At 35.2% G+C, this 9,968-nt stretch overlaps 1 protein-coding gene and 1 long non-coding RNA gene across 2 annotated transcripts in view; both read left to right on the top strand.

Annotated features, from left to right (window-relative positions):
* The window catches only part of LOC122633982, an 8,063-nt gene extending 2,531 nt beyond the window's left edge, over window positions 1–5,532 (top strand). The window contains exon 2 of the long non-coding RNA XR_006328250.1: window positions 5,336–5,532. This is a non-coding gene — a long non-coding RNA (uncharacterized LOC122633982). The remainder of the gene's footprint in view (window positions 1–5,335) is intronic.
* Window positions 1–9,968, top strand: part of LOC122633976 (inactive rhomboid protein 1) — a 219,560-nt gene that overhangs the window by 130,672 nt on the left and 78,920 nt on the right. The gene's annotated exons all lie outside the window — the stretch shown is intronic.

Here is a 9,968-nt window from a genome sequence, read left to right on the forward strand (position 1 = left end):
CTCTCTCTCTCTCTCTCTCTCTCTCTCTCTCTCTCTCTTTCTCTCTTCGTTTTTTTTTTTTTCGTTCAGATACAAATCCGCTAGTTTTATACATCCGTTTCCCTATCTCTTCTATTAAATAATTTTAATCTAACTATGTAGCCAGTTATTCCTATTAGATACTTACACGATTCTTAAATTCCGAAAGGTAGCACGAACTTTAACATTTCTGATGGAATTGAATGATTCTGATGGATGATTCTCATTCGGATACTTGATAAACTTAGAAAGTTCGATATTAACGTCACGAGAAAGAGAAAGAATGCGTAACAGAGATAAAAAGAGAGATAGAAATAGATATAAATAGAGAGAAAGAGAAGAAGGATCTATTACACATCGTAAGCATTATCTTTGAAAAGTTAACTCTTTAAATCCCGAATTACGTAGATAAGTATAAGTATCTACTGTTAAAACGTTCTTCAGAATGAGAGAAAGAGAGAGAAAGTGAAATCAACTGATAAAATCAACTCGAAAAACAGATAAAGAATATCTCTTTCTTTCTTTTTTTTCTTTTCTTTACTTTTCTTTCCTTCTTTATTTCCATTTTATCATATATAAGTATGGCTGCGAGATATTTTCCTGTTTCAAAATCTCCCCTCCCTTTTCTCTCCCCTATTTTTCTCCTTGTTGGATGGGTGTTGAAACTTTCGATGTTTTTACGCGACGAAAGAAAATCTCTTGGTTACGCAGTGCTCTCGTTTATTATACGAAAGACGAGTCTTTTAAAATTCAAAACGATATCACATTTCTTTTATAAACGAAAGACGAGAAAGAAAGAGAGAAAGATAGAAAGAGAGAGAATGTACGAAGAAGAAGAACATTTTCGAGCTTTTCAAAAGACTCGCAATTTTACAGGAAACATGAACATTCGTGTTGGCCGTGTATATGTATATATAAGAAAGAGAGAATAGGGATGTTCGAGAGAGAGAGAGAGAGAGAGAGAGAGATTGAGGGAGGAAGGGTGGTAAGGAAAATAGTGGCGATTGTGATAGTGGTTGTGATAGTAACGGTGCTGGTAGCGATGGTACTAGTGGTAGGGGTGATAGTGATAGTGTGCATGGTTCTACACCAACGTTTATCTCGAAAGAAAATGGATCCTGCAGGCGGATTTCCGAGTTCATACTCCCACTTTGTCCGAAGAGAAGAAACCATGCGGTTTCAACAAAGAGCGATGTTATCGACAAGCTGTCTTCGAACGTGCCCTTTTCTTTCTCTATTCCTTCCTTTTTCTCTTTCTCTTTCTCTTTCTCTTTCCCTTTCTCTTTCTCTTTCTCTCTCGTTCGACATTGTTTCGATACTTAACTGGAAAAGTAAATCCTTCTTTTCCGGTATCAAGTACGTCTGATCGATCAAGTCTCTCAACTCCGCATACCATTCTTTAATTGTCATTGTACTTTTGTTTGTTTGTTTGTTCGTTTTCTCGTTATCTTCATTTTGTCTTTTTCTTTTTTTTTTTTTTTTCAAATGAAACTAACTACTCTTTAAAAATACTCTTTAAAGCCATTAAATAAAGACATGATAATTTTGAAATAGCAGATTGGTATATGCGGGTGACAATGAGGGAGTTGGTTGGGGTAGGATATTGTGGAAAGTATTCGTACCGTAGAAATGCAACTTATCATATATATTTTCATATTCTTGCTCTAAGAATATTTTCGTTTCGTTTTCTCGCTATAAAGTTATATCATGATTATTCATTTATATGCGTTATATGCAGATCAATGTTACATATCTTTATCAATGCAGTATTTATATTATATACGTACGAATCAGTACATATATATATTATATATATATATATTTTTATTTATAATACAGTGAAATGAAAAGATTTACATTATATAATTTTTCTTTCCTTTTTTTTTTTTTTATTTCTTTACTCGTAGAAAAATTAGATTGTCACATCGTTTCGTTCAACTTCATTCGAGTAAACTTTGTTTAAACGGACGAGAAATCTTCTTACCTTTGTTTCGAATATCTTACATTTAGAAAGTCGCATTTTGTTTGAGAGAAAGAAAATATGAGAAGATGGAGAGAAATAGAGAGAGACAGAGAGAAACAGACAGTGAGTTAAAAAGAAATAAAAAAAAAAAAAAGAGGAAACCCAAGGATACTAACACTGGTATATATACATACATATACCATGGCAGAAGACAAACGGAAGCGTAATTTCGAAACTTTCTCGCGTTCGAAGGGGGTTTGCCCGTAACAAATTATGCTTCTAATCAACATCCGGCTCGGCTTCTCTGGTTTCCCGTATACTCGCATTAGTTTCATCTCGTACCCTCCGTTCAAAACTTTCCCTGCCGTCGTGAAAACGTGACAACGATACTTCGCGATTAACGAGTATGAGTTGAACGAAACGACAAGAGCATACTGTTTTCTCTCTCTCTCTCTCTCTCTCTCCCTGTATATATATATATATATATATATATATAAGGAGAGAAAGAGAGACACATAAATACCTAAACACATACACAGAAAAAGACGAAACCAGAGTCAAAGCTAGAGCTGCTAGATTCCGAGAACTAGTTAAATAGGATGGTATTAGAAAGGGGGTTGAAAATCAAATTATTATGGGTTCTGTATGTCTCTATAGTTAATTATTCTATCGGAGAGCATCAATTATTCATCGACCGAATTTTCTTCCTACTTCATCTATTATCCTTTTTCGAAGGAAAGAGAAAGATATGGAGACAGAGAGAAATAGATAGATAGATAGATAGAGAAAGAGAGAGGGAGAGAGAGAGAAAGAGAGACAGAGAGAGAGAGAGAGAGAGAGAGAGAGAGAGAGAAAGAGAATAAAGGAAAGACAAAATGACGTCGCATAGTAAGAAGACTTCGATCGTCTTTGAAACTCGCAAAGATGCCGTTTGCGATGGTACTTGTTCCAAGGTGTGACAGTAGTAAAGAGGGTAGTAGAGAACGGGAGTGTGAGTGAATTATGAAGTTCGACTAGACTCCTTTCTATATCCCTATCTCTTTCTCTCTCTCTCTCTCTCTCTTCCTCTTCCTTTTCCTTTTTCTTCTTTCTCTTAATCCATCTCTCTTTCTCTGTCTATTCTCTCTTTCTCTCTCTCTCTCTCTCCTTTTCTCTCTTTCACCTATCTTACAGTAACGTCGAGAGAACAAAGGAAAAGCTTTGTACGGGATTCCACCGAAGGGAGCTTCGCTAAGTCGGTCCCTGTCTCTGGCCCTTCGTCTCAAGGGTCTTCCCTACTCTCTACTTTCTTTCTCTCTCTCTCTCTTTCTCTCTCTCTCTCTCTTTCTTTCTCTCAAATCGAGCTTAAATATGCCGACTACGGTGAATATTTAAGGAGCCATCTCTATCTCTTTCTCTCTTTCTCTCTTTTTCTCTTTCCTTCTGTCTCTCTCTCTCTCTCTCACTTTCTCTGATCGTTTTTCTGTTTTATAAACAGTATGGTAATCGCCGGAACGTATTCTTGGCCTCCTAAGCCCCATCTCTTCTTCTTCCATCTACTTTCTCTTCGATCGATTGAAAAGGAAAAAGAAAAGGGGAGAGAAAAAAAAGAAGAAAAAGTTCACGTTATCGAAGTCATCACTTCCGGATGGTCCTAAATCACGCTCGATAAAATCTAGCTCTGATGGCAATTTCCAATTGAAAGCTTTTCGTCCGTGGGTCCCGATGACCGTGTGGTGAAAAATCTCTTCCACGTTGTTCCTACCAACTCAACCTTTCTCCCTCTCTCTCTTTTTTCTATTCTATCCTTGTCTATCCCATTTATTCGTTTTCGGTAGCAGAATTTGGTGGGTCGCTGGAATCAGCCAACGACCAATTTCAATGGCGAATAAAAGAGTGAAAGGGTGGAAAAATAATCGATTTCGCGAAACTGTTTTCCCTAACTCTCTCTCTTTCTCTCTCTCTCTCTCTCTCTCTCTCTCTCTCTCTCTCGCTCTCTCGTTTTTTTTCTTATTTACTTCCCCAGCTTTACTAGGGACGATCGGAACCGGAAATTTTCTTTCCTCTTTTTGTTTTTTTCATCCCCCTTCCCTTTTCCTTTCTTTCCTTTTTTTTCGTACTTGTTGTTCTTTTTTTTCTCTCTTTCTCTCTCTTTTCTTCCTTTTTTTCGAACGATCGCGATCCAAGCGGAAACAAAATTGCCGCTCTTATTGCTAATTAGAGCGAACGAAACGTACGACGTAGAGAGCTGCTCCCGACGTATTAATTAACTTGCGATATAGCGTGCGTAAAGTTTGCGCTTGAAATTTTGCGTTCGGATTACTGCAATTAGTAGTACGTTTCTCGAGATAATACGCACAACCTGAATGATAGAGAGAGAGAGAGAGGGAGGAAGGAAGAGAGAAAGAGAGAAAGAGAGAGAGAGAGAGAGAGAGAGAGAGAGAGAGAGAGAGAGAGAGAATAGAATAATATAGAATATAATATTTATTTATTTCTACGTATATAAATATAGCATGGATCATTAAGAGATACTAATAAAAATAAATTAAAATATGGAATATATGTGTGTGTGTGTGTGTGTCTATAAACATAAATAAAGTTTAATAAATAATAGTAAAAATTTTTGATAGGTCACGAAAAACACTACATACGAATGAATTATAATTTTGGTTAGAGAGATATTGTTGGAAGAAAGTTAATTCGAGTTGATGAAATAAATCACATGGAAAAGAAATATAGGTTGATTATATCGAGTTAAATAAAATAAATATAGAATAATTGGCGACGATGTTATTAATTTAAACGTACTTGCCAATGATCTCTCTTTTCCTCTCTCTCTCTCTCTCTCTCTCTCTCTCTTTCTCAAAAGAAATATAAAAATAAAAATTTATTTGTAAATTGCAAAAGTATAATAAATATCTCTTAAATATGAAAAGTCAAGGAATTCTACAAATAACAAAGAAGTCGATAGGAAGGATACGACAGAAATACTTCGTTCGATATCAAGAGAAAAAGATAGATAGATGCAGAGAAAGAGGGAGAAAAAAAGAGACAGAATATAAAGATAGATGAATAAGAAACGTTAAGAGATAAATAAATATTCCCAAGATATATAGATAAATAAAGGAAAGGAGAATAATGATGAAGGGACAAATCGTTGGGGGAGGTAGTGAAAAATAATAAAAATTGAGAAACAAAAAGCAAAAAGAAAAAAGAAAAAAAAAGACCAAAGAAAAAAGAAGTATTATATAAAGAGAGAATAGCTCTGAAGGGAAGGTTGGCTCGAGATTATCGAGTTTGAGGATGACAACGATGATGCTACCGGCTGACATTTTCTGTATCACTCGAGTTGACACGGGTTAAACGAAGAGAGAGGAGAGAGAGAGAGAGAGAGAGAGAGAGAGAGAGAGAGAGAGAGAGAAGAGCTGCTATCGTCATCCATTTTCGAAAGAATATTGTTTATATGGATCTTTCCACGAGTTTGCTACGTCGACGCGTCATGTAATCCGTGCGAATGAAAAAGAGAGAGATAGAGAGAGAGAGAGAGAGAGAGAGAGAGAGAGAGAGAGAGAGAGAGAGAGAAAGACAAAAAGAAAAAGAGAGAGAGGGGGAAGATACTGATACAGAGAGAAGTACAAATAGAGAGGGAGAGGGAAAGAGAGATATAAAAAGAAACAGAAATAAAAAGAGAGAAGGAGAGAGAGAGAGAGAGAGAATTGATATGGCGAACAAATACAGTACTATTTTTCAAAGATACCAAATGGAACGCGTTGCCTCGTTATATTTTGACGTAGGAGGGAACGGATGAGCGATCGACTCTAAAAGGAATGACGTGTAGGGTCCTAGACGATACTTTGAAATCGCTCAAATTCACCGTGAAAATATTTTATATTCCTGTTGCGCAAGAGCTCGCCCACGGTCGAACCATCAAGCACTTTTCTCACGTTTAGAAATTTCTTTATGTTCGGGGAAGAATCGTTGGAATAAAAAAAAGAAAAAAACAAGAGGATGCAGAAGGGCAAAATAATAAAATTTAATAGATAATATGGATAACGATGCTTTTTATAGTTCTTATCGGACCAATCGAAAAAAAAAATGTTACCTCTAGTTTAAACCTTAAACTTCGATATATGATATAAAATAAGTGAAATATACATATATAGGTATGTGTGTAAAAATAAAAAAAATATATATATATTCAATTTTTCTACATTTTTCACAATTAAATTATTGTCGCAGTTATTAGTAATTCTAATATAAGCTAACGTCTTTGTTTTCTTTAATTTTCTTTCACCGTTAACATAGATTACGGATATAACCTAAATCAATGAACATATATAAGTACTTACGTGCTTTAGTAGTTTCCTAACGAAATATTTGTTAAAATAACACGTTTCATTTTGAGATCTTTTCAAACTCTTTTTCTCTTTCTCCTCTCTCTTTCTCTCTTTCTTTCTCTTTCTTTTTCTCTCTTTCGATATCACTTCTCCATTTTCAACTCTCGTCTTACGAGTCATACAAAAATGGGGAATACTATTTTCGACAATTTTTCTTCTCTCTATCGAATATCACGAAAGCAAATTACACGACCGAAAATGAAAAGAGAAAAAGACAGCCAAAATTTATATCACATGTACGTTTCGTACTTACTTCTTTTTTCAGGAAGCTGGGTAAGGGGTTGGAGGGGGTGGTAGAGTATATAGAAAGTGGAAGACAAGAAAACGAAATGAAAAAGGAAAAAAAAAATAGAAAATGAAACGAAAAAACGAATAAATAAATAAGCACGTGAATTTTTTTCTTTTCTTCTTTCTTTTCTTTTTTTTCTTTTTAATCATTTTTGCACTACCACCAAAGCTCTCCTGTAGTTTATAAGCGGAAGTAGTTGCGGTCGGTTACGAACAGACAGGTCGCTTTTAGAAAACTTGCATTTACGATGTATATATCCTACTATGGTGCGACCACGTATCCCTCCTCTTTCCTCTCCTCGTTATTCATCTTCTCTCTCTCTCTCTCTCTCTCTCTCTCTCTCTGTCTCTCTTTCTCGCATGTGCTTCCTACATTTACCAAGCGTATCTTCGTGGAAGCGAAGGAAACTGCAACGACCGTTTTATACATTTTTGACGAAGAACTATTTCGCTCTCTCATCCCTCTTTTCAAGCTCTTCTTATATACCCACTTCTTTCTTTCTCTCTCTCTCTCTCTCTCTCTCTCTCTCTCTCTCTCTCTCTCATTTTCGCTCGCTCTTGCTCTTACTTTTTTCTACGTGCTTCGTCACGACGACGTAGTAATTTCTAAAATATCGTTCCAAAAACTCTTACTGAAGACTAAGGCGAAAAAGAGTGAGATGTTCTCTCTCTTTCTCTCTCTCTCTCTCTCTCTCTCTCTTTCTCTCCTTTTCTTTCTCTTTCTTTCCCTGAAATGAAATGCTCTTCTCTTGACAGCCATGAAAGAAAGGGGACACGAAAAAAAAAAAGACAGAACAAGAAGAATAAAGAAGATAAGAAGGATCGATTTAATAGTTGAGAAAATAGATCTTTTTAAAAAGTCGACGTCGCGAAGAGCCGATTTTCCGCATAAAGAGATTGGCCGAAAGGTAAAAAGAAAAATAATTGATGAAACAACGAACGGGTATACTCATCTTGAATTTCCTCTTTTTCTTCTTCTTCTTTTTATTTTTCTTTTCCTTTCTTTCTCGTTGTTCTCTCTCGTTTTTGCTCTTTCACTTCTCTTTTTGCTTTTTAGCATTTGAAATGAATCTTCTTCTGCGGTAAGTTACAGAGGGGTTGTGGAGTGAAGGGTTGGAGAAGGGAAAGAGGGGGTGAAAGAGAGAGAGACCAAGAGAAGGACCGAGAAAGAAGCGTGAAAAATTTCACTGGAGTTTTCACTTACGATTCTCTCTCGACTCGCATTTGCATCTTAATATTAGATTACAGTTACGGAAGTAGAGTATCAGCGAGATAGATAGAGAGAGAAAGAGAGAGAGAGAGAGAGAGAGAGAGGAAAAGTAGGAAAAATAAAAAGAAAACAACAGAATGTTTTTTACATGACTTTCTGGATTTTGGATCAACGGGATTACTACCTGTGTTTTTACCTGGTAATTGTACTTTTTATAATATTCTCTTTCTCTTTTTCTTTCTCTTTCTCTTTCTTTCTATCTCTCGTAAATCATTCGAATATATAAATTATTCGAATACACGATTCTATCGTTATCGTAAAAATTCTGAATTCGCGAGTTTTTTTCGATCGAATAAAATAATTACACTTCGTTATCGTTGCTAGTATCGATTTTTTAATGAACTTTATTTTCTAATTAATTCGATTTTGTTTTCTAATCAATAGAATTTGATTTGTAATTTATCGGTTTCGATCAATCGAAGGAAAGATTTAAAAAACTTGCTCTTAATCTTCGATCAATATCATTTCGTTATATGTGTGTGTATATATGTATCTAATTTGTTTATCCTATTTTTTGATCACAAAAGTAATTGCTAATTTATATTCCAAGATTAACGTTAGCTCGTAGATGTACAAATTTTACCCTAGAATAAATTATATATGACAAGTTTTATGTTTATATTAATTTTATTTTTTATAATATATTTTATTTGACATATATGTTCATTTAAAGCACGAATAATATAATGTGGTAATGATAAATTGGGTTTTATTTCGTAAGTGACGTGTACGATAAGAAAATTTAATTTACATTCAATAACTGTTAATTTGATTTAAAAAATTGTCAAGTTTCAAGCAGCATTATAATTTTCACAAGTTATACAAATTTTCTTTTCTCGTAGAATCCAACAAAAAATTCGATTATATAATAGCATATTCGATATGAACGATGATAGCGATTGAATATCTCTTATATTACTCTATCGAAGTATATAGATTAATAATTTGATCGTGATTCGATTTTGAATCATTTATCCTAATAAGAAAAAAAAAGTGGAAGAAGAAGATACCGTCGAAAACTCATTCTCCCTTAACAAATCGTACTTTCACAAATCGCGTACGAATCGTTTCGTGTGGAAAACAACTTATCGGGACATTAAAAATCCATTTGCCGTTAACGTTTTTCTTAACCGGTAAAAGAAAATTCACACGGTTGCGTTTCATGTTGCATTTAATCTACGTAACTATCGTCTACGTAAATCCCTTATATAGAGTTACTGTATAGAGAAATCGATCTATGAAGGAAGAAAAAGTTTTTAGAATGTAAAAAGAAAAATTATAGAATTTTCTTTCACTAACACACGTACACATACACTTACATAAAGTATAGTAATACACCGACGTGTCATTTCTCAAAGAAATTCAAAACTCGTGCGACACATATATGTTTCTATCGTGTTATCACACACACACACACACACACACACACACACACACACACACACCTTGCACCTATGTTTATATATGTATACATATATATATACATTATATATACATATATATATATATCGCGTGACGTAGATGTATAAGAAGAAGGGTAACGCGTAAGTGGTGAGAAAAAAAAAAGGAGAAGCTCTGTTCCAACGTCGCTTGATAATTTACTCGGCGCACGATAAGACACTTGTGACAAATGAGGAAGAAAGAGAAGAGCTAGAGAAAGAAAGAAAGACAGAAAGAGAGAGGGAGAGAGGGAGGATAGCCGAGAGGATGAAAGCCACGACTACGAAGAAGAGAGTTTGCGACGACCCTAGGGGCGAGGGTGAAAGGGTGTACTTTCGGCGAGAGAAGCCAGGGTTAAAGGAGGACACGGAGAGTCTGAGAAAACGTGAGAAAGAGAAAAAGAGAGAGAGAGAGAGAGAGAGAGAGAGAGATAAAGATAAAAAGAGAGAGAAAGACGATGACTAGGAGTGGTTGCCGTGACACGACGTAATTACACGGCAAAGTCTGCAGATAGATGAACGTTCATCTGGCAAATTAGTAAAGTAAAACGAAAGCAAGACTATTCTCTTCTCTCTCTCTCTCTCTCTCTCTCTCTCTCTCTCTCTCTCTCTCT

This window comes from Vespula pensylvanica, chromosome 1 (assembly GCF_014466175.1).
Source record: "Vespula pensylvanica isolate Volc-1 chromosome 1, ASM1446617v1, whole genome shotgun sequence".
In the NCBI taxonomy this organism is placed as follows: domain Eukaryota; kingdom Metazoa; phylum Arthropoda; class Insecta; order Hymenoptera; family Vespidae; genus Vespula; species Vespula pensylvanica.